The sequence below is a fragment of the Oxyura jamaicensis genome, chromosome 26, assembly GCF_011077185.1.
Source record: "Oxyura jamaicensis isolate SHBP4307 breed ruddy duck chromosome 26, BPBGC_Ojam_1.0, whole genome shotgun sequence".
Taxonomy (NCBI): Eukaryota; Metazoa; Chordata; class Aves; order Anseriformes; family Anatidae; genus Oxyura; species Oxyura jamaicensis.
The window spans coordinates 6,650,007-6,674,939 of NC_048918.1; the positions used below are offsets into that span (position 1 = coordinate 6,650,007).

Genomic DNA, 24,933 nt, shown 5'->3' on the forward strand with positions numbered 1-24,933 from the left:
TTTCTTTCTTTCTTTCTTTCTTTCTTTCTTTCTTTCTTTCTTTCTTTTTCTTTCTTTCTTTCTTTCTTTCTTTCTATCTTTCTATCTTTCTATCTTTTTCTTTCTTTTCCCACAAAAATTTGTGCCACTTTGAAATATTTTCTGTGTTGAAAGTCCAACACAAAACTCAGCCTTTTTCTAGATGCATAGAGATGATAGCAAAAAAAAGTATACATTTTTTTTTTCTGATATTTAACAATTTTTAGGAGATCAGAAAAACAAACAAACAAACAAACAAAAACCAACAACATACAAATGTGACATTTTCTGTTGATGATCAATTATAAAAGGTCTGTACCTGAAAAAATGAGTACTGTGTGCAGTTCTGGGCACCACAGTACAAAAAGGACATTCAACTGTTGGAGAGTGTCCAGAGGAGGGCAACAAAAATGGTGAAGGGCCTGGAGGGGATGACGTGTGAAAAGCGGCTGTGGTCACTGGGCCTGTTCAGCCTAGAGAAGAGGAGGCTGAGGGGGGACCTCATCATGGTCTACAACTTCCTAGCGAGGGGGAGTGGAGAGGCGTGTGACCTATTCTCCATTAACACCGGTGATTGGACCCGCGGGAACAGGGTGAAGCTGAGGCAGGGGAAGTTTAGGCTAGATATCAGGAGGAGATTTTTCACTGAGAGGGTGGTTGCCCACTGGAACAGGCTCCCCAGTGAAGTAGTCACTGCACCAAGCCTGTATGAATTTAAGAAACGTTTGGACTGTGCACTAAGTCACATGGTCTAAACTTTTGGGTAGACCTGTGCGGTGCAAGGAGTTGTACTTGATTATCGTTATGGGTCCCTTCCAACTCGGAATATTCTATGATTCTATGATTAAAAAAAAAATTGTCAAATATGATGCTGTAGGTGGTGTCCATAATTCTACTTATGTTCATAAATTGCTAATACATGCAAACACAAAAAGACAGAAAGTCATAGAAAACTGAAGATATTCTCTACATTATAATTTTTTGGGGTATGGAATTTCCTGCTGTTTTACTGGTACATAAAGAGCATATATCCATTAACCACAAAAGACTCTTAAGAGATTTTCTTAATTCAGACAGAAAGCTGTAACTTTTGCAATACAAAGTGGTATCACTATCACTGGGCAAGGTAGAAAGTAGAGAGTACTCCCTACTCCCTTTATTCACATGGGGTATGTGTGCAACATTTTTCAAGAAGGTTCCTGGTAAAAAATGAAAGCGAAATAAGCTGGAATTTGGAAGCTTGATATATCATTACAAAACAGAAGGAAGTTGATGGTTACTTGGGAGTCCTTATACTTTCTAGAGAATCCAGAAATCACTCAAATATAATGAAATGTAGCTGTATAAAGTATCAGCCACAGTTCCTATATCCACCTGCATATTTAATTAAAAGGACTTAACAAGTCAATGTAATTCAGAATACTTAACCCCCCCTATGATTACATTCATGTATGTTGGTCTTACGTTCTGAGCAATTCACGCTCTCAGTGTACTTGGTTCCTTGAGATCTGTAAACTGCCATAAAATGGTAATTTGAATGGACTATGAAACTATACTAAATATGAATGATTAGAAAGATTATTTTATTTTCTTAACTTCCTAAAAACCTTAGGACCAAATGGACAGAAATTTTAACACCAACACCACATGGACAATTAGTTTCCTATGGACTTTCAGAAATGCAAGCAGAAGCTAATAGGGAATGGAATAGCATACTATACTATACAATACTAGACTACGCTATGGAATAGGATACTATAGCTCCTTTTAGCAAGTGCCCTATAGAAAACATTATTTGTGGGTATCTTAGTTTTTAAGTGTCTGATTTCCCATTCCTGGGATCAAATTTCCAAAGCGGTTGTACTCTCAGGCTACATACTGATTCAGAACCTGCTAAGTGAGTCCTAAATATGACACACAAATACAGTGCAACTGTAAATTAGAGGCTAGTTTTGAAAAAGTTGCCCTTTCTTTCTTAGGTCATCCTACCCTGAAACAAATTGTCCTGTGAAGTCACAAAGCTCTGAGCAGCAGCTGTCTGTAGACTATGCAAAGTAGTGGTCCATCTGTTGCATTTAGAAAGTATGCTTCATGGATCTCAGTAAGATGAAAACTCTAAATTTTCAGAGACTGTTCTAGGCTCTCTTTCCAGTTAGTATTGAGGGACAATGATGTTGTGTGGCTGCTGTGTATAAGTATTGGTTTTCAATCTGAAATATGAAAGCAACAGAGAATTAAGGATATGGACAGCTGCAGTTAACTGACAGTTAACTCTTGCCTATTGACCCACTGCAGCTGATGTGCCCTGCTAACTCTCACTAAAGGCCACAATGTAATCTTTTTCATGATCAGTGGAAGTACAGTGCTACAGTAGGGATGAATTGCGAGTTATGTTCATCAGAACTGTGAGTTTTTCTTGAAATATATTAATGAATATTTCAACTGAGCTAGTCATATGGCTGTGGTAAGGCATGCGCCTAGACACCTTGCAGGTCTGGGGCTGCTACACAATGTCTGAAAAGATCATGAAATAATGGACAGGAAATGATGCATTTCAGAAAATGCAGGCTGTGTCTATCATTCACCACTGGGCAAATCTCTTTATGAACAACCACAGTTTTTTATTTTATTTTATTATTTATTGTTATTTTATTTTATTTTATTTTTAATACCTAAATCAACAGGCATATAATGGCTTCCAAAAATAAAAAGATATGGTTCAAAATAGAAAAACACATAGTCAGTCAGACAGAGCTAAATAGAGTTAAATATACCATGATCAAAGTAATATAGCAATGAGGTACCTGGCAAATTTCCATCACAAAAAAATTCTGAAGATACCTTTTTTTTTTAATAGTGTAGATTGCACATGGTTGTATAAATAATAGACAGTCAAAGCCAATTGGTGAACTAGATAACAAAAAAATCTGTCACCTTTATATACACAATACAGAGGGAAAATATGAAATGTTTGAGGTTAGGAAAAAAATAGTAATTTTTAGACAAGCAAATCCACAATTAGCAAACAGAAAGTTGTCAAGGAAATAATCTGCTTTTGTGCTTGACTAACTTACTTATTGTAGGTCAGGACTGTCAGAAAAAGTCTAATCTTCCATTAGTTTTCTGAACAGTTAACAGCTAACTGAGCTAAATCAATTTTTGTCACATACTCCTTAACTCAGAATCAGTTCAATTCTATCAGTTATTTATTTCATTAATTTTATTCTTGGAAGGAGCTTTGTATTTGAATAACATACACATTCATAATGTTTTTGTCAGTAATATATAAGCCAAGGTCCAAAACAAAGTCAAAGAAACTGTCTTACCTTTTGTTTATCTGATTATCTTTTTTTTTTTTTTTTTTTTTCTTAGTGCTTGAATCTTTTTGCACTGACAATGGCAGTTTTGATATGTAACAACTCAATGGAAGCAGAATCTGCTCTTTTATTAGCACACTCTTATGAACCCTATGGGACCAGGGAATTTGATTTTGGAGCCAAGAACATAAATTAGGGATTTTTTTTTTTTTTTTTTTTGTAAACAATTTAATGGTCTATGCCTGAACAAAATAATTGAAGTACATCAAGTGGTCTGGTTACTGCAGGTACAATTTCTGAAAGTGACCAGAGCTGCGTTCAACAAATATTTGGAGGGACTGTCAGACTGAGGGGTGACCATGTTAGTGTTTGGGTTCTAAAGCTCAGGCCAGGACTTTTGCTATGTGAAGTGACAACGAAAGAGTTTCTTCTAGGGGATAGCACAATTAAATTTGGAAGCCATATTTATGTGATATGGATATTTGGAAGTGTCAAAAAATCATCATGTGATATGATGATTTGGAAGACATATTTATGTGATACAACCGTTCCCAGCAATAGATAATGTGAATCTGATAGAGTATGATTGTATCTTCTGATACTGTGAACTACTATGCCATAATATCTCAAAGCTTTACCTTAAATACAAGAGCCTAGGAAAAAAAAAAAGAATGTCTCTTTAAATGTCTCTTTACTGGGAAAAACACTGCCTCCAAGGATGAATCAAAGGTGTTTCATTCATTTAGTGGTGGCATATAAAATTCAAACAATATTACAGAAGCTTAGCAGTAAAATCATCCTACATGTTATTTCAAAATACGTTGTTCAGTCATTTAAATTTTGGGTTTAGATACCATGCCAAAGAAGTCTCATTCATGTATGTATGTATGTAGGTAGGGCCTGATGTCTACGTATGTCTACATCATATATGATGTCTACATATGTCTACATACATATAGTAATTTTCTTCTCAATAGCTGTATGCAAGCTCAAAATACATGGCAGCACTTTGCATGCTTTCTCTTGATATCTTTCACATGATTACAAACACACAGACATTGTTCCTGTAAGTTGTCAAGTACCATGCCTCTCATTCATATGAAAACATGAAAGCAACTATGTGGTATGATATATTTGGGTGTGCTTCATCTGGAGCTAATGCACTCAGAGATGTGCTGACTAATGAACTCTTTACATCCTTGGTGACTTCACAAATCTCTGCCAATACAGCCAGTGTCTTACATATCCTTTGTGTATCCTTTAAATTTGATTTAATCCCTTCTCTCAAGTTCTCAATATGAGTTTATGAGTGACAAGTTTTAATGCTCCAGTACAATGTAACTTATTTGCGGGTCTTTATTAATCTCAGATAATCAAGATTTGTGGGCACAAAATCTCATTTTATGCACAGAAAGTTCTGTATAATTCCGTGTTTCTTTATGCATGCTCTAGACTGAAAAATACATTTAATTCATCAACAGCAAGTCAGCTATACTTGGGGACACGTTAACAATGTCAAGTTGACATCTTACATCTGTCTTTCAACCTTAGAATACACGAGTGGTTCTCATTCAGGTTTCAGTGTTTGCATCATCATTCTCTGGACTGTTGCCTTTTGTGGGGTGATGCAGTGAAAGGTATAGTGACAGTGTAATTAATGATGTGATATTTCCGCGCTGTTTACTTAACTGTATGTATAATATTTTTAGTGAAAGCAGTTAGTAAAGATGTGAGTTCAGTTAGAAGTCTCAAATAAAATGTCAGCTCTACAAATAAACAGGCCACAAGGAACTGAGATAAAATTATATTTTCCCATTTGGAGTATACTTCACTGAATTTCACAAGATCAATCAGACATACTTTCTTAGGCCTTTCACCAGTATCTCAGTCATAATCTGCTTAGAGTGATTTGCCTGAATAGTCATACATCTCAGCATTAATCTCTGTCTCTGGTGGAAACTTACATGAACACAAGCTTACACCTGACTGTTGAACACTTAAGTAAAAATAATGCTATACTTTTTTTTAATTTTACCAAAATCTCCATACTTTCATCAGTGAACCAGCAACCCATAGCAAATATTATGTAGTTACTGTTCTTCTTGCTAGGATAAGTCAAGTATTCAACAGGCTGAAACACTGAGGAGAAGGCTAATAATGTTTAGGGAGTGATGTAAGGATAGAGCGACCATAATCTTCTCAGTATACTTGTCCACTCTGCAGTCATTTTTGAATCACAGATTTTCTGAAGAACAGGTAGTACATTTGCTTTTAGTTTGTCTGATCACTTGCTGAACCCATGCAAACTACAATATCCCATGGAAAATAATTCCTTAATTTTATCATGAATGGAGAGAGGAACCACCTTCTTTTGTTTGCCTTGAATGTGCCACATGCTATTTTCATTTCCTGCTCCTCAATTTTTGAACTGACAACAGTCACTTCCATTTAAACTTCTTCAGGACAGTTATTATTCTAAATATCTTCACTACATACCTTCTCAGCCATCTCTTTTCCACTTAGAAATGGTAATCTATGTAGTTTCTCTAAATATGGAAATTGTTCCAGGCCTTTCATCATCCTTGTTGCCTTCTGCACCTTTTCTTCTTATACTTTATTCCATATTTTCTGAAATGTGGATAATGACCAGAGCTACGAGCAATATTCAGGACAAAGGCATAGTACAGGTTTATATCAAGGGTCTGAGATTTTCTGGGGTGCACATGAATTACATTAATAGATACTACAATCTCTTGGCAAAAGCAAAAATGATCTTGCTTTTCTTGGCCACACATTTTTTGGTATAAATACACATACATGCAAATGCTTCATGAATTCAGCAGAGCTGCACAAAGGGCATTGTGTCAGGAAAACAAAACACACACATCCCATATGACATCCATCCCAGGGTGGGAGATCCTTCTGTTGTAGAAATTGTCTTAAATACATTGACTTCTGTGACTGTGCTGAAGTCAAATTCAGGACAGAGATAATATCCTTCCTACTGAGAAAGGCAAGCAGTAGTAGTAGCACTGTTACATGGGCCTTTAACCCCTTTTACCATGAGGCAAGTTCTGTGAGAAGAGGTGGTATCTTACACTTCTCCAAATGTATCAGCTGATCTAAAAAATATTTTATTTCACAGTCACTTTCTGAACAAGCCTTTTAAACTTATTTTGTTGAGAGGGTAGTTGCCAGCAGAGGTCACCATTGCTGTAGTTGATTTGAAAGATACTGAGTTTCACTAGGTTTTATTGGACTAAGATTTAAAGGATAAATAAATATTTCAAAACCCACCAATACCATCATTTGACTTTTGGTGCTAAAATATTAAACCTTTCGGACTTAAAGTATTAATTTTACTAACTCTTTGTTTTTAACATCCAAGTTTGTTCTTTAGAACCTAGAAAATGGTAGAATGTTATCTTCTTAAAATCATGAATATTTTTTCCTCATGCCTTCAATTTAATTCAATTAATGCTAATTACTATGAATTCAATATTCTATCAGTTCCAAAAGAATATTGGAGAAACAGAAAAACAATTAAATTTGCACTTAAAAGATCATTTTTATGTCCAAAGTCATGGCATAGTAAATGAATTTATGGGATTGATTCTGTTGATGGAAATAATCTAGCTTTTAAATGTGTTCTATCTGGCCCTTGTTCTGGGTATCCCATTAAAGAATTTTTCACTTAAAAGTGCTAATCTTAATACATATTTTATGTATATTTATAATCTGATGTTTCGAATTAGCATGTTACAGTGATTACATAAACTGCCTAATTATTCCATGTAATAACTGTTTACTTAGTGTAAGGGTTAGAACGATCTTTTGTGCTCATTGTAATTTTCCACTGAACTTAAATGAAGACATCTGATAAGATAATTTAAGCTTTTGATTTGAGAAAGACACTGCTTAGCTAAGAGAGTGAGAAAAAGAAAGCCACAATTACTTTCTTCGCTACCCTTTTGTCAGACTAACAGATCCCTTTAGGGTGAGTGGCTGGGATCAATCCAGATGTGAAAGTACTATTACTATACTGCACACATTTGTCAGAAAGAATTCCTCTCCAGACCTTGCTGAAATTTAATACAATATTAATGTATATATATTTTAATATATTTGAGGGACAAATAATTATACGATGTGAACACCTTAGTTTATTTTCATTACACCATCTTTTTTTTGTGAAAGCACAAAAAATATTATAACCTTCTGATTTGCAGACAAACGTAGAATGGTAGCTGGCAGGATAATTTTCAGGCTTTCACAAAAGCCTGCTTTCCATAAAATCTGAAGCATCTCAGAAGTGCAAAGAATATGAACTTACAGGCAAATCAGCTTCCTGCTTATCTTTTTGCAGGTAATTGTCACTTTTTATTTTGGCTCAGCAAAAAAGTACTGAAAAAGCTTTATTGTAATACACTAACACATGAAAGCACCCATAAATTATCTGTATTACAGTTCCAATGCAACTTCGAAGTTGTGACAACTTGGAAAAACCAGCCTGACAAGCATGATAACTTTCACTGTTTCTCCAAAACTTCTTGAGCATATAAGGAAAATTTAAAGTGAAAAAAGCAACTGAAGCACAAACAGTTTTTGTTCTCAGCACACAAACTCTGCATCTCTGTGACTGGGATCCCCATTTTTGTCTCTGACTGATGTATTAGATAAGACAGCTTTATCACCCAGTATAAATCAATAAACATTATCAGTGTCAGTCTGCCAAGGCAGCAGGGAGTTTGTAAGCTTTTCCAACTAGACTTCCTAGAGGATACACACAGGGAAAACAACAGATCTCCCTATAGCTAGAAGGATTCTGCCTTGAGCCAATCATGCTTTGATTTACCAGAATTCCTATTTATTTATATTAGAAAAGACAGGATTTCTTATCTAGAGTAGAATTATCATAAAAGGAAAAAAAAAAAAAAGGGAAGTGTTCAATAAGCCTTAATACTCAGAACCGAGACAGTAAAGAATATTAATGTAGAAGTAACTGCAGTATTATGCAAATAAAACTAAGTTTTGATTTACCTGGATAAAAACAATGAGAAGAATACTTACCTGTCTCTAAGGTTAAGCTGTTCTTACTAAAGATCTGTTTCAAGCTTTGAATTCAAGCACAAATGCCTTATGAATATGTTCCAGATGTGCATGCAGTTTAACCTGCATTAGTGAATGCAGTTTTCAGTTTTATTAGACCAAGCTTTTCTGAGCAGATGTTATTTTTAAGCAACGAGGACTCTGTATGTCAAAGACATCGATCTGTACCTCTTCAAGAGAGTGAAAATCACAGTACAGCAAAAATGCATTGGCTGATTTTGAAGATACCAAACTTCCACAACGGGTGCAACAGCCACCCTACTTGTTTTGAGAAAACTGACTGTTGTGGGGTCACTCACCTTAGAGCTGTATCACTCGACACCGGGGGAACAGGGATTCTGGAGAGTTGTCCAAGCTGTTTTGTAGTCTGTAGCACCCCAGTCCGTGGACACTTTCCCAAGCCAGAAGAGCCATTCACATTCCCTCTGCCTTTCCAGCCTCATTCACTGCTCTCAGGGCTCAGCTAGCTGCACTGACTCACAGAAATGAAGCTCCCTCTGGGTCCTAGTGCTGTAAACGTGTGGGAGCTGCATGGACTCGTAGGAATTCAGCAGTTGGCTTGGTGCCTAGTCCATGCAGTGATGCACAGATGTGCAGTGAAAGTTTCAAAGTGTGCACTGGTTGTATGACTACGCATACATAATGCAGAGAAAAGCCTCTAACTTCCTGGTTCCAGTCCCTGAAACTCTTTCAGGGATTTTTTGTTATCAGCATTTCTACTTTACATCTTAATCCTTGCACTCGATTTAAAGAAACTTTGGTCTCCCTGATGAATAGTCTCCTTTGAAATTGATCTCTAGAGCCCTTTCCTCCTGTTATCAGTCTATAGTGCTCCTAAAGGAACACTAATAGTTAACTGGTGTAGCAGTGGACTGGGTTGTCTGCAAATATTGTGCAGTCCTTGTTACCAGCAGCCTTTAACAGAGGTCAGCCAAACACCCATCAAGTGTAGCAAAGAAATATTTGATCCTGACTTAGGGTAGAGGAAAAAGATGACAGAAAACCCCTTCCAGCCATAATGTTCTGTTTAACATGTTTACCTTAAGCAGCAAAGTAATATGGAAATGTTTTCCATTATTTTTGTGAAGGAGGATTAAGCACTTGTAACGATACAACTGTGTGTTTATTAAAATTAATTTATCATTGATAAGTATAGAGAAGAAATGCAAAAGTGAAAAAGTGCATAAGATACCAAAAAAAAAAAAAAAAAAAAAAAAAAGCAATAGACAGGTGGCTAACTACATTGAGAACTGAAGAACTGTGAAGCAGCCACCTGGATTTCATAGTTCTCATTCTAGCAAAGTGTAACCTTTGTGATTACACAGAAACATGAGGAAAAAGGATTAGATTGTCATCCACAGAAACCCAGCCCACTGCACTTTATCGATGTGGAAATAATCAAACATTTTCTCATTCTGTCCAGAAGAGGGCAGACATCTGGAGAGACGTCCTTAAAATTCTTTGGGCAAGAAAAAGAATGTGGAACGTACTATATAGAGGTGTAGAGCAAGAAAGCAAAATAGCTTTGAGATAATGTTTCTTATTTGCTGAATGGATATGTCGTTTTTTGAACCTGAACCAAGAATATCTTCACATTTTATTAAAGCTAGTAGACAAATCTTAGATTTCTTCCTCACAGTGCCAAAGATAACAGTGGCTTCAGCGCTAGACTCCTTCTTAGAGGTGTTGTCCATTTAAAATTGCCTGAAATATCCATAAGGAAATTGCAGCACAAAGAGATTAATGCAAGTGCGAAGTTTGCCAGAACTATGCAGTTGAGATTGCTTTGTTTATCTAGAAGAAAAATGCTTTCCACACATGATACCAGTCACAGGCTGAAGTGTGATGTCTTCATTCACACAGACAGCCATCGGAGTTTCTGAAAGTTTTGCCTGTAAAACTTGACCTCGGTATTTGGCCTTAGCTTCATATTTCACTGCAGAAATGCCAGGCTATTCTTGTGTTGAGTGAGCATTTGTCTTGCTTTGTTAGAATATCTTTGGATTAGGACTTTGTGCTGGAAAATTTGAAAGAGCATTATTGCCCACTGTAACTGTAGCAAACAGCAACAAACCTGATAAAAATATATGCTTTATTGTTTTCTTTTTACTTAAAAGATACTGCATGCATGTGTTCAGCATCTCTACAATTGATTTCTTGTCAAGAGCTGCCCATTTTTCTTATAGTATGATCACAAAAACTCTTCTGGGCACAGTATACAATAATGTACTGTGTTTGTACTTAATCCATAGCACTTATTTATGTCTAAAGAAATCCTCCTCTTGTACCTTATTTTTGTACCTCTTGAGTTTATATCAGGAGGCTGATATGAACGAGCAAGGAAGCTGCAACAATCTCTGGGAAAAAGCACTGGCTTGTATTCTCTGCTTTCATCTTCTCATTTACCCCAAACAAACAACTTTTCTAGCTTCTGGAGTAGGTATGGTCCTACAGGCACACTAGAAATGCACAGAAGAATGCTTAATTCCAGCTGGAACACTATAGTCACAGCTGAGCAGCTGAAAGCATTGTACAGCAGTCGTGTCTTTTAGCCGTAGTCTGAACCACAGATTTTGAGATACAAGTTTTACTACATGCATGCTTCCTTAAATTTTATCCTACATGAGCTGAGGATTCTCTTGCTTTGGCAAGCCCCTACCTACAAGGTGTGGGACTGATAATGTTTGGCTGAGTAAGGAAACTGAAACTCTACTGCAATAGTTCCAGCTCCCCCATGGTCTCTTGTATGAGCTTTCTTACGCAGTATTTCTGTTTCCCCTAAGAATAAATGAATTCAACCTGTTCCTGAGAAGTACTGTCATGTAGTGCACTAACAGCTTTCATTTCAGGGAAGATAAGCACTCAGACCTAAATGGAGAATAGCCCTTTTGAGAATGTTGATTACAGGTAAAATGGTTTGTATTCTGCTGGCTCTAGGGCTGTCTGTTCTGATAACTAGACTGAGTTTAGTGTTGCCCTAAGCCCCACAATGGCACCTGTGGATTGCCACAGTCTCTTCCTCCTACATCAGCACCTTTCCAGGAAGTTGGAGGGTGAAGGACTCACAGTGTATGAAAAACAAAGGGCCTTGGGCTTATGTGTTTTTAGGATTGTAAGAGGGCCTGAGGACTGTAGGTGTATTTCTCCTGGAGTCAGTGTCTTTTGTGCTGCTGAAAGCATGCCAGCAAAGGTATTTGAGAAGAAGTGGCTGGGTTTTTCCATTTAGGAGCAGCGCTCTTCAAAGAAAAAAGCTGCCAAAAAATTATAAACAGTCTTAATTTATTTCTGAAATCTTTATGGATGTGGAAGTAACACAGGCGAGTAGTGCTGCTGTTCCTAAAATCTTGACACTTTACAGAGGTGTTAGGATGCTAAGAAAGGGGCTTACAAGCTCAGGCTTTTGAGAGATCCCATAAAAGTATAGGAGGATGGCATGAAGATAAATGGTCTTGTTTTCCTCTGACACATATATTTATATGTGTGAGTATGTGTGTGCATGCAGACAACTACATTCAATACTTCCTTGTAATACTAAGTCTTTACATGAAAAATACGCATCAAAAATAATGACCTTCCCCTAGCTGTTCGGAGGTGCTCAGATGTGAGTGCAGCAAAAGTCTTAAGCATCTCAAATGAGGCATTCAGCATGTTAGATAGTGTCTGTTTTACCTAAAAGAAAATTTATCATTTCCAGTTTTTAAAATGTCCAGGAAATAGAACATAGTTATCTTATGTAAACTTGTCTGATAGCTCTTGTCCTAAGGCTAAATTGAATGTGAAGTGATAGTAAACTTTTGCCTTAATAGTTACCTGGAGGAAGCTTGCCCATGTTGCCAGGTACATGTTAATCAAGAGGTTGCGGGGAGTCATCACGATGCAAATTCTCTTTTTGTGTTAGTTAAAGATGAAAAAATTGATATAGGAATTGAATGGTCTGTTGTCTTAGTTTATGTATCTTTATGTGTATGGCAGAAGTTACTAGAAAAAAGCAGGTCGCTTGTGGGTCATGAATAAATAGGTCAGACAAACAAGTTCATTACTGATTACTGTAAGACTCAATCTCCTGTAAATATTTTCTTAACTGTTTCTACAATATGGCTTCTCAATTGAATCAATAACACAGCCAGAATGTAGCTTGGGCACATTGGAAAATTGATTTGTACATGATGCATTTCTGATACACTGCAGTTCAAACCAAGTGGTGATTAGAAACATTCATTTATGGTGAATGATGGAAGTAATTTGCACTAGTCTTTTCTTTCTGTTTTGGTTGGTTACATAAGGAAAACATCTGAAAAGCCCACTAAAAGCAAAAGTCTTGGTTGTTCAAGTGCTGTTACAGACATAGAATATAATTCTAATGGAAGTGATGTGTAGACAACTTCTTGAAGCTCCGTCAGGGAGAGGTTCAGGCTGGATATCAGGAAAAGTTTCCCGCTAACAGAGTGGTTGGGCACTGGAACAGGCTCCCCAGGCAGTGGTCACGGCACCGAGCCTGCCGGAGCTCAAAAAGCCTTTGCACAACAATCTCAGACACACAGGGGGTGTCCTTTGGACCCAGGAGTTGGACTTGATGATCCTTGTGGGTCCCTATGACAAAGCAGAGCTATGAGAAAAACTTTACAGTACTCTTCAGACTCAGTAGAGGTTTTGCCTGATAGTTGTTTGGAAAGATGTAGTAACTACAAACATTTCTGCAATACGCAATCTGTTGGAATGAACACTCTTTGCTTTGCAATGAGGGTCAAAAAAGAGCATATACGCTACTTAAAAATGTTAAATGAACTATGAATTTTGAAAATTAGCACTCAGATGGTTATTCCATGCTCCTCTTTAAGAAATAAAAAGTTTTAGCATACTCTGCTTAGTAGCTGCATAGTTGTATTTTTTTTTTTTTTTTTTTTTTCCCAGGATGTAGTTTTTTTCATTTGGCTGAACCAGAGTTCGGTTGAAGTCTGAAGTCTCTTTGGAAACCATAAAGAGTTTGTCAGACAGAATTCACTATTTGTGAGCTTTATATGAGGTCTCTCATCGTGAACAAAAACTCCCTTGATGCAATTTTATACAGAGTACATGTGCTCTGGTGTACTGCTAATCACAGAATCACAGAATCGTCTAGGTTGGAAGAGACCTCCAAGATCACCAAGTCCAACCTCTAACCTAACACTAACAAGTGCTCCACTAAACCATATCCCTAAGCTCTACATCTAAATGTCTTTTAAAGACCTCCAGGTGACTCAACCACTTCCCTGGGCAGCCTATTCCAGTAACTAACAAACCGTTCAGTAAAGAAATTCTTCCTAATATCCAACGTAAACCTCCCCTGATGCAACTTTATCCCATTCCCCCTCATCCTGTCAGCAGGCACATGGGAGAACAGACCAACCCCCACCTCGCTACAGCCTCCTTTCAGGTACCTGTAGAGTGCGATAAGGTCACCTCTGAGCCTCCTTTTCTCCAGGATGAACAGTCCCAGCTCCCTCAGCCGCTCCTCGTAAGACTTGTTCTCCAGACCCTTCACCAGCTTTGTTGCCCTTCTCTGGACTCGCTCGAGCACCTCCATGTCCTTCTTGTAGTGAGGGGCCCAAAACTGAACACAGTACTCGAGGTGTGGCCTCACCAGAGCCGAGTACAGGGGGACAATCACTTCCCTGGACCTGCTGGCCACGCTGCTTTTTATACAAGCCAGGATGCCGTTGGCCTTCTTGGCCGCCTGAGCACACTGCTGACTCATATTCAGCTGACTATATACCAAAACTTCCAGGCCCTTCTCTGTCAGACAGCTTTCTAACCACTCATCTCCCAGTCTGTAGCTCTGCTTGGGGTTGTTGTGCCCCAGGTGCAGGACCCGGCTCTTGGCCTTGTTGAACTTCATAGAGTTGGCCTCAGCCCATCATCAGTCATCGTCAGTCAACCCATCGTCAGTCATCGTCAGTCCAGCCTATCCAGGTCATCCTGCAGAGCCTTCCTACCCTCAAGCAAATCAACATACACACCTAACTTGGTGTCATCTGCAAACTTATTGAGGGTGCACTCGATCCCCTCATCCAGATCATCGATAAAGATAAAAAGAGAACTGGCCCTAGTACTGAGCCCTAGGGGACGCCACTAGTGACTGGCCTCCAACTGGATTTGACTCCATTCACCACAACTCTTTGGGCCTGGCTATCCAGCCAGTTTTTAACCCAACGAAGCGTACGCCAGTCCAAGCCATGAGCAGCCAGTTTCTTGAGGAGAATGCTGTGGGGAACGGTGTCAAAAGCCTTACTGAAATCAAGGTAGACCACATCCACAGCCTTTCCCTCATCCACTAAGCTTGTCACTTTGTCATAGAAGGAGATCAGGTTCATCAAGCAGGAGATGCCTTTCATAAACCCATGCTGACTGGGCCTGATTGCATGGTTGCCCTGTAAGTGCCGCATGGTGATGCTCAAGATAATCTGCTCCATGAACTTCCCTGGCACTGAAGTCAAACTAACAGGCCTATAGTTCCCCGGGTCTACCCTCTGGCCCTTCTTGTAGCTGGGCATAACGTTTGCTAGCTGCCAGTCAGCTGGGACCTCCCCTGATAGCCAGGACTGCTGGTAAATGATGGAAAGTGGCTTGGCCAGCTCTTCTGCCAGTTCTCTCAGTACCCTTGGGTTGATCCCATCCAGCCCCATCAACTTGCGTACATCCAAATGCTGTAGCAGGTCACCAACCATTTCCTCGTGGATTGTGAGGGCCACATTCTGCTCCCCATCCCCTTCCACCAGCTCAGGGTACTGGGTATCCAGAGAACAACTGGTCTTGCTGGTAAAGGCTGAGGCAAAGAAGGCATTAAGCACCTCAGCCTTTTCCTCATCTTGTGTTTCTCACCCCTATCCAGTAAAGGATGGAGATTCTCCTTAGTCCTCCTTTTTGTGTTGATATATTTATAAAAACATTTTTTGTTACCTTTAATGGCAGTAGCCAGATTGAGCTCCAGATGAGCTTTGGCCTTTCTAATTTTGTCCCTGCACAGCCTCACAACATCCTTATAGTCCTTCTGAGTGGCCCACCCTCTTTTCCAAAGATTATAAACCCTCTTTTTTCTCCTAAGCTCAAGCCACAACTCTCTGTTCAGCCAGGCTGGTCTTCTGCGCCAGCTCGTCTTTGGGCACGTGGGGACAGTCCGCTCCCGAGCCATTAAGATTTCTTTCTTGAAGAGAGCCCAGCCTTCCTGGACTCCTCTGCCCTTCAGAACCACCTCCCAAGGGACTCTGCCAACCAGTGTCCTGAACAATTCAAAGTCAGCCCTCCGGAAGTCCAAGACAGTGGTCTTACTGGTCCCCTTCCTGACTTTGGAAAGTATAGAGAACTCTACCATTTCATGGTCACTTTGCCCAAGACAGCTCCCGACCACCACATCTCCCACCAGTCCTCTGTTAGTGAACAGAAGGTCTAGCGGGGCACCTCCCCTGGTAGGCTCACTAACCAGCTGCGTCAGGAAGCTATCTTCCATGCTCTCCAGAAACCTCCTAGACTGCTTTCTCTGGGCTGTGTTGTGCTTCCAGGATATGTCTGGGAAGTTGAAGTCCCCCACGAGAACAAGTGCTGACAATTTCACAACTTCTGCCAGCTGCCTGTAGAACTCCTCATCTGTCTCCTCATCCTGGTTTGGGGGTCTATAACAGACCGCCATCAGGATGCCTGCCTTGTTGGCCTTCCCGCTGATCCTAACCCATAGGGACTCCACCTTATCATTCCCAGCATCAAGTTCCACAACATCAAAACACTCTAATATAGAGAGCCACACCACCACCCCTTCTGTGCTGCCTGTCCCTTCTGAAGAGCCTATAGCCAGACATTGCAGCACTCCAGTCATGAGAGTGGTCCCACCACATTTCCGTGATGGCAACCAAGTCATAGCCTGCCTGGTGCACGATGGCTTCCAGCTCCTCTTGTTTTTTACCCATGCTTCGTGCATTAGTGTAGAGGCACTTCAGTTGCGCCATTATCTTCTACCCCGGCCTTGCCATTGTTCCCCCTGGCACACCTCCAACTACCTTTATTTCAGCCCCGTCCCCTTTCCTACCTAGTTCAAAGCCCTCTCAATGAGCCCTACCAGCTCCTGGGCTAGGATCCGTTTTCCCCTTGGAGACAGTTGGGACTTATCTGGGGCCATCAGGCCAGGTGCCAAGTAGAGTGCCCCATGGTCAAAAAAAAATAAAATTCTATGTTGGCACCAGCCCCGGAGCCACGTGTTTATCAGGTGGGCTTTCCGTGTCCTCTCTGTACCCCTCTCTGCCACTGTAGGGATGGATGAAAACACCACCTGTACGCCTGCTCCATCCACTAACCGTCCCAGTCCCCTAAAGTCTCATTTGATAGCCTTCAGGCTTCTCGCTTCAATTTATCACTGCCAGCCTGGACTATCAATAGTGGATAGTAATCAGAGGGGCAAACCAGGTTGGGAAGCTTTCTGGCAACATCCCCGACCCTGGCCCCAGGGAGGCAGCAGACTTCCCTACGGGTTGGGCCAGGCTGACAAATAGGGCCATCTGTTCCCCTGAGAAGGGAGTCACCTACAATGATTACCCTTCTTTCTTTCTTGGTGGCGCCAGTCTTGAGGCGTGGAGTGGACTTCCTTGCCCTAGGCATCCTCCTGGGTAAACTTTCTACCACATCCTCACCCACCGGTCTCTCAAGCTCCAGGGCCTCAAATCTATTGTATAAGGGCACCTGAGAAGGTGGGGCCGGTGGGGGGGGGGGGGCGTTGCCTGCAATGTCGTGCAGGGACCTGTCTCCACTCCTCCTTAACTCCTAGGTCCCCTCCCTCTACTCAACAGCAACAGCGGAGGGGATCCACCCCCATTTGGGGGGGTCTCACCCCAGTGCATTTCTTTCAGGCCTTGCAGGGAGTTGTTCCACCAGTCTATCTCCCTCTCACTCTCCCTGATGGCCCTCAACCTCTCCACCTCCTCCTTGAGCTCTGCCACCAGGCGGACCAGGTCGTCCACCTGCTCGCACCTCACACACACAGTATCTCTGCCTCCCTCAGATGGCAGCAGCAGGCTCTGTCACTCCCTGCATCCAGAGACCTGAACTGCTGCATTTCTGAGCGGGCAGTCAGTCTGCGTGGTTACAGGCTTTCTAGAGAGAGCTCTCTGCCTAGCGTACACCATCGCGGCCTAACCAGTAGCAGCCAGCCGTTCATATGGGGGGGGGGGGGGCCCGGGGGGGGGAACGCTCTGCCCTCCCTGCCTGCGCGAACTGCCTCGCAAGCTGCCACGCCACGCCCTGTTTGCTCATCCTGGTCACCGCGCTCCTGGTCGCTCGCGCTCCCTAGGGACTGCTTTTGAACGGCCGGGAAGGGGGCACTGCTGGCTTCGCCTACGCCTCGTCAGCCTCTCTCGAGAGGGCTGCCGGGTCCTGGCTGCTCCCTCGGCTGCCTGGAGTGGCCTCGATGCTGGAAAATGCCCTGCCTGTCCCGATCCCTTGTTCCGCTGCAGAACGCGTCTGCCCCGGACCTGATCGCCTCGGCAAGAGGCCTTCATTATTACCTGTACCTGGATAGCAAGGCTATCACGTGGATTCCCTGACAAACCTTTGCTTCAAGCTCTGTTCCTCTGCTTGCTGCAGAAGAATTCGGTACAGAGAGTATTGTCTGTGGCATAGAATGACTTCTGTCTCCTGTTTGATCTGTGAAATGGACTTCATGTTTTCTCTTCTCACTCTCTACTGCTCTTCTACCATTCTCTAATAGAGACTTTCTTTTTGTCAAAGTCTGGCTTCATGATGTGTACATAATGTGCTCTGAGATACTGAGAATAATTTGGCACTGCAGCCATACTTTGCTCATGACCTTTGGCAGATGGGAACTGGCTTAAGAGATTTTATATCTACAGGGAAAGAATATTATAGTTAGTGGGCAGATGACTTATGATCATATCAGAGTTTTCACTTCTTTCAGACTTGCAGTACTGAATCTTCCTATACAGCAGTAGGTCTCAGTAGAGGCACAAGTACATTGAATACAGTGTGTAGCAGAATCTCATCTACAGGCAATCCCCACAAGGCAGCATGTTGTAATTGTTCTGTAAGGGAGGCTTGAAGGGTGCTTCATAACAAGGGGTTTTGGAACATCACAAGAACTGTGAGCACTGTGCCAAGGATTCTTCTGAAGAGATATCATTTTCCAGTGTACTCCAAGGAAATTCAGGGTGCCCTTTGGCATAAACCAGACCATGAAAGAAAATCTCTGCTATCAGGGAAGATTGCCATGTTGCTTAAATCTTGAGGAGGAGGTGGCACAAACTTCTGCATTTCAGTGGCTGTTTTTTTTTTTTTTTTTTTTTTTTTTTTTCAGTGTAAAATTAGGCATTTCATTAAATATCTTTAAAAGCTCAGTTTTCTGGATATGGACTCAAGAGGTACAGCTTGCCTGGACCACCTGTTTTCCTACAAACTCTCTGTCTAAAACTTCTTTCTCAGAGGCACTGGTTTCACTGATTTTTTTTTAAAGAGAATATTTATGCCCCAACAGAAGAAACTGAAATACCAACTAGCAAAACTTAATCAAGCTGTGGAGTTGAAGTAAAAAAAAAACAACAATTTGGTAAAGTTAATAATTGTACTCCGTGACTGAAAGTTCATCTAGGATTTGTCTAAGCTCTGGTACCAGGACAAATTGTATAATATCAGCAAATTTCTTCAAACATTTCAACCATGTAAATTTTTTGAGCTACCTGTGCTGTACTCTAAATCAGTAAACCTGCTAGAGGCCATATTTCAGGGACAACGACACATTGCCTTCCAGTCATTCAAGATTTAATTTCCTTAAGTTGAATTCAGTCTTTGAAAAAGAATCCCATCTGCAGGATTCTCTCTGCGCAGTGCTTCTCTATGTTTCTAAGGGGAAGCACACTCAGGAGTAGCTGTGCAATATGCTTGTCTGCTCTTACACTCGTGTTGCAGTTAATTAAAAACAGTACTGTTGTTCACTCTTTATATATCAACAACACCTGAAGGCATCAGATTTGTTAGTCTGTATTCCATGGTAAAGGAACTGTTTTTTTTTTTTTTTTTTTTTTTTCGCTAAAGCTTTAAGAACAGAAAAGAGTGTTTAAGGACTACAGCAGAATTAGATTAGTAAGAAATGCATCATTGGTCTGTGTAAGTAGTACAGTACTTTGTTCCCAGAAGTGCCAGCAGGAGATAAAATTTACTCATTTTTTGAAGAGGTGATGTTGAAGAGTATGCCCTTACCCTAATTCCTTTTATATCTGGATTAACCTGCTTGAACCTTGATGAACTTGTCTGTGTGTTTTTTTTTAACTTGAGGGCATTTTAGATGTAGAGCTTAGGGATATGGTTTAGTGGGGACTGTTAGTGTTAGGTCAGAGGTTGGACTTGATGATCTTGAGGTCTCTTCCAACCTAGAAAATTCTGTGATTCTGTGATTCTGTGATCAGTTGCTCCCACAACCTTTTGCAGCAACAATACCCACAAGTTCTGTGCCATATCTTTAAAGTATTCTTGTATATGTTCAGAACTGATCTCATGTAATTTACAAGTGCCCACAAGTTCTAGTAGTGTCAGGTTTCTTGAACAGCATTTCCATATTCAATTTATCCACTAACTTAATATTTTATAAACCTTCATCGTATCCTACCCCGCCTTCTTTGTCCTCAAACCAAAGAGCCTCAGTCTTTCTACTCTTTCCTCATCAGGTAGCTGTTCCATCATCTTGATCTCTTTATATACCTGTCTTTTGTAACTGCACCATGCCCTTCCTGAGACTAGAACTGCTCATAGGACTCAGCATGTGGACACAGGGAGATGCCCCAGAGTTCATGTAGGTGATTTCTGAGGCATACATGTTTTCTAAGTTCTCTGACATTTGTAAGCAGTGGTGACATCTGATAAAACCATTTTTATGTCCACAGTAGGCAAACCATCTGTTGTGCTAAATCCTCATAAAAAAGGAACATCTTCCCCCACGTGAAGAAATCATTTTGATATTCTGCAAGAGTGTATTTCAGCTCATTAGCATTGCATTATGCAAGTCCTTACAGACTAATCACTACAGCTGCTGTTCTATCATTTGTTCTTGTCATAGGGCAATTTTATTTTCAAAATGTTATTTTAATTAAAAAGGAAAATGTGCTTGAAGAGATTAGAATCATAGAATCATAGAATATATTGAGTTGGAAGGCACCCACAATGATAATTGATTACAACTCCTGGCTTCACACAGGACCACCCAAAAATCAATCCATGTGTCTGAGAGTGTTGTCCAAACGCTTCTTGAATTCCAGCAGGCTTGCTGCTGTGACCAAGCACAGTCATGTGGTTCAGTGCTGAGACTGGCACTTTCAGACCAGTTATCCTTGGGGTACTCAGCCTCCTGACTTGGAAGTCTGGGATGGGGACCAGAATAAACCCTCCATGATTCAAGTGGAAACAGAGACCTGCTGCTCCACCTGGACAGTTACAAGTCCATGGGGCCAGATGGGATCCACGCAAGGGTGCTGAGGGAGCTAGAGGATTTGATTGCTGAGCCACTTCCTACCATCTGTCAGCAGTCATGGTACAATGGAGAGGTCCCAGATCACTGGAGCTTTGTTAATGTTACACCTCTCTATAAGAAAGATTGTAAGGAGGACCTGGGGAACTACAGGCCTGTCAGCCTGACTTCCATGCCAGGAAAAGTTATAGAACATATTATCTTGAGTGCAATCACACAACATGTGCAAGACAGCCAGGGGATTAGGCCCAGTCAGAATGGGTTCATGGAAGAAAAATCCTGCCTGACCAACCTCATCTGCTTCTATGACCAGGTGACCCACCTGGTGGATGAGGGAAAGCCTGTTGATGTAGTCTACCGAGACTTCAGCAAGGCCTTTGGCATGGTCTCCCACAGTATTCTTCTGGAGAAGCTGGCAGCTCATGGCTTGGACAGGTACACTCTGCTGGGTTAAAAAATGACTGGATGGTCGGGCCCAGAGAGTGTTGGTGAATTGAAATCCAGCTCGCAACTGGTCACCAGTGGTGTTCCCCAGGGGTCAGTGTTGGCGCCCATCCTTTTGAATATCTTTTGTGATGATTTGGATGAGGGAATTGAGTGCACCCTCAGTAAGTTTGCAGACAAAACAAGTTGAGGGGAAGTGCTGGAGGGTAGGAAGGCCCTGCAGAGGGATAAGGACAGGTTGGATCGATGGGCAGAGGCCAATGGGATGAGGTTCAACATGGCTAAATGCTGGGTCCTGCAATTTGGTAACAACAACCCTGTGCAATGCTAGAGGTTTGAGGCAGAGTGGCTGGAAAGCTGTGCAGAGGAAAAGGATTTGGAAGTGTTGGTCAATGCTCATCTGAACATGAGGCGGCAGTGTGCCCAGGTGGCCAAGAAGGCCAACAGCATCCTGGCATGTATTAGGAATAGTGTAGCCAGAAGGACCAGGAAGGTGATCGTTCCCCTATACCTGAAAGAAAGTTGTGGGGAGCTGGGGGTCATCCTCTTCTCACAGAAAACCAGTGATAGGACAAGAGATAATGGCCTCAGGTTGTGCCAGGGGAGGTTCTGTTTGGAAATTAGGAGACATTTCTTCTCATATAGAATAGTCAGGCATTGGAACGGATTGCCCAGGCAGGTGGTGGAGTCACTGTCCTTGGGGGTGTTTAAAGAAAGGTTGGACATAGTATTTAGGGACAAGGTTTAGCAGGTATTATTGGCAGTAGAGGGATGGTTGGACCAGATGATCTTGGAGGTCTTTTCTAACCTTAATGATTCTATGATTCAGAGGACACGTAGACTTTTATAAGTTGATAGAGTGAAACTCTCCAAACCTGGAGATCAGATTCACTACAATGAAGTGTAAAATGTCTCTCTTCTGCAGTGGCTTTTATTTATTTAAAAGAGTAGTGCTATCAGGTTGTCATGCGGATTCCCAGTTTTTCTGTTGTTTCAAATTCTGCAGATATTCACCTGGCATTTCTACTTTCACAGCAGTAAGATCAGACATTGACTGCAATTTTCCTTCGGGCATGTGAATTATGTCTCAGATTGGAAACCAATCCACCCTACTGAACACTGGTACATATTACTAAGAGTAGGTAGTTCAGTCTCTTTTGGAAGAAGTCCCTCCCAAATAGTTTTTAAAGTAGTCATCACTAATAATTTTTTTAAACTGCCTTTCTCTTATTAGATATCAGAATATGAATAGTGTCTTAAAGCACGAGGGCTATCCCCTGCCTTTATATGTATTCTCTTACTATGCATGTGTGTACACACACAAAGGGAATATGTCAGTGTCCAGCTATAACTGACCCTAGTTTCTACATTCATCTGTAGTCCATTCCATGCTAGCCATGGGAGGTACGAAGGATGTAGTAGGAAGTCCTGCTATAAAATTAGTATAATAGGCTAAACATAAAACTTGGAATGAGTTGCATTTGACTATTAAGGGTGGAAGCCTTAGTTAGTTGGGCATTTCAAAAAAGCTTAAAGAATGTGTTCTGTTGGAAGGATCATGTCCTGACACCATACTGAAAGGATGGGCTTGCTCTACACCATTTCTGTGTCTGGTATCTTCTTGTCATTACTGAGAAATCTTTAAGAGTCTTTGGGGAGAGGCTGAAATTAGTGCAACTAATTGCATTTAGAATAACGATGTAGAAGCATTTCATATTATACTTGTCTTCCAGGACCTGAGCTCTGTATTGTGTGACAAACAATAGAAATGGTGAAAGTGTAAAAAGCTGTGACTCTTTGCCAATGTTACAACTTGCCTTTACTACTAAAAAAGGCAGTAAACTGGGAGGGTATATCAAAGAATTAATTGCTCTGCACTTACTCTGTTTCTTGCACTTGTTTTCTACACATCGTCTTCTGTTCACTGTTGGAGACTGAACTCCGGGCCAGAAGTACCTTTGGACTGAGGCAGTCTGGGAGTGCTTATGTATGTTTAGTTGTTCTGCAGTGAAAGGCATAGTTCTCTGTGCAAGAAACTGAATGAAGGTGCAGCTTTTCAGTTTTACTATGAGGAAAACCAGGCATGGAGTCAACTTCTAGCAGGATCGTAAAACTCAGGCACAGTAATACAGACGTTGTCTGCACTGTGATTTTATCCACTGTATTGCCAGGTAAATCTCAGATTCTGCAAAATTAAAATCTCTCAGTCTTCATAAGCAGTCAGTTGAAGCTCTCGACTCACAACTGTGTCCTGCACTTTCTTGCATTGTTCTCTAATGTGGGACTGCAAGTATTAACAAGAAAGATAGGTGAGAAAGATTAGGGAATACAAAGCTTTAAGGCAAAACAGGGAAACAACGGTAGAAGAGATGTGGGACACTGCAAGGGATGAGGTGAAGTAGAGGTGAGAGTGCAGGTGAGAGAGGGAGAGAGGCACTCAAGAGAAGCAAAATATTCAAAAAGAGTCTAGTTGCCACATGAGTCTGTGTTGGCAGAGGGAGAAATTAAAAGTGTGCATTGGTCTAACTATATTTTTGTGCTGCACAGATCTACGTGAATAATATCACTTTCCAAGAAATAGCAGGAAAAGAGAGAATCTGGAAAAAAAACAAAACAAAACAAAACAAACAAACAAAAAAACACTTTTTGGACAAATCACAATAATGGATTTTGTCTTGAAAACAGGATCGGCTATGCTTTTCAGGGACACTTTCACACACTTCCCCTCCCCTCCTTAAGAGGCCCTGGGGCACTGTCAGTAGACTTGCGGTGCTACAAACTGAAAGTACATCTGTGAAAGTCAACTGTACAAATCAAAATGCAGGTTTAAGACACATAGCATTAGCGTTATTTGAAAATGCTGTTTGCATGCACTGGAGGAATCCAAACCAATTTGGGTTAGAAGAAAGCAGAGTTTACTCCAGGACACAGTGTTCAGTGTTTGCAGATCATTGGACAGCTCAGTCTAGTACAGATCATGCCTTTTTATGGGGACATTCCAGCTCCAAAGAAAGCAAATTCTTCTCAAACACATTGTCTTAGTTAAACTTTTAATATGTTTTGATATTGCTAGCAGCAGCTTTATATAATGCAGTTATGTAGTGCTCAGCATAAAAAATCTACCCGTATTCTATGAACTGTTGAAGAATAGGAAACTTCAGATGATGTGGGTATATTACCACTGTGAGATTTGCACAGTATTTTATACCTGGAATCAATTAATTATAAACTTCATCTGCATTGTCTTGTAGTATACACATATACACATTATAAGTGTTGCAGTGAGCTCCTAGTCACTTACTGAAAATTTTTAAAAACACATATAGTTAGCCTTCTGTCAAGTATCTATTTAAAGGATTCTACTTGCATCTTTTATTTTTTATTTATTTTATTTTATTTTGTAAGTATATACTATCTCACAAGTCTGAAAATTATCTGTGGTACACCCAGGACAGGACAGGACAGGACAGGACAGGACAGGACAGGACAGAACAGAACAGAACAGAACAGAATAGAATAGAATAGAATAGAATAGAATAGAATAGAATAGAATAG

General features: G+C 40.8%; 1 protein-coding gene and 1 long non-coding RNA gene across 9 annotated transcripts in view; one reads left to right on the forward strand and one right to left on the reverse strand.

Moving 5' to 3' along the window:
* The window catches only part of NGF (nerve growth factor), a 33,862-nt gene extending 24,789 nt beyond the window's left edge, over positions 1–9,073 (reverse strand). For 2 of the 3 annotated variants that reach the window (XM_035347339.1, XM_035347338.1), the window contains exon 1: positions 8,744–9,066. The gene's annotated coding sequence lies outside the window, so the exon portion shown is untranslated. Of the gene's footprint in view, positions 1–8,743 lie in introns of all 3 variants that reach the window. The other variant, XR_004756236.1, reaches the window with a different exon arrangement.
* The window catches only part of LOC118178631, a 137,939-nt gene that overhangs the window by 73,332 nt on the left and 39,674 nt on the right, over positions 1–24,933 (forward strand). The window lies entirely within an intron of this gene.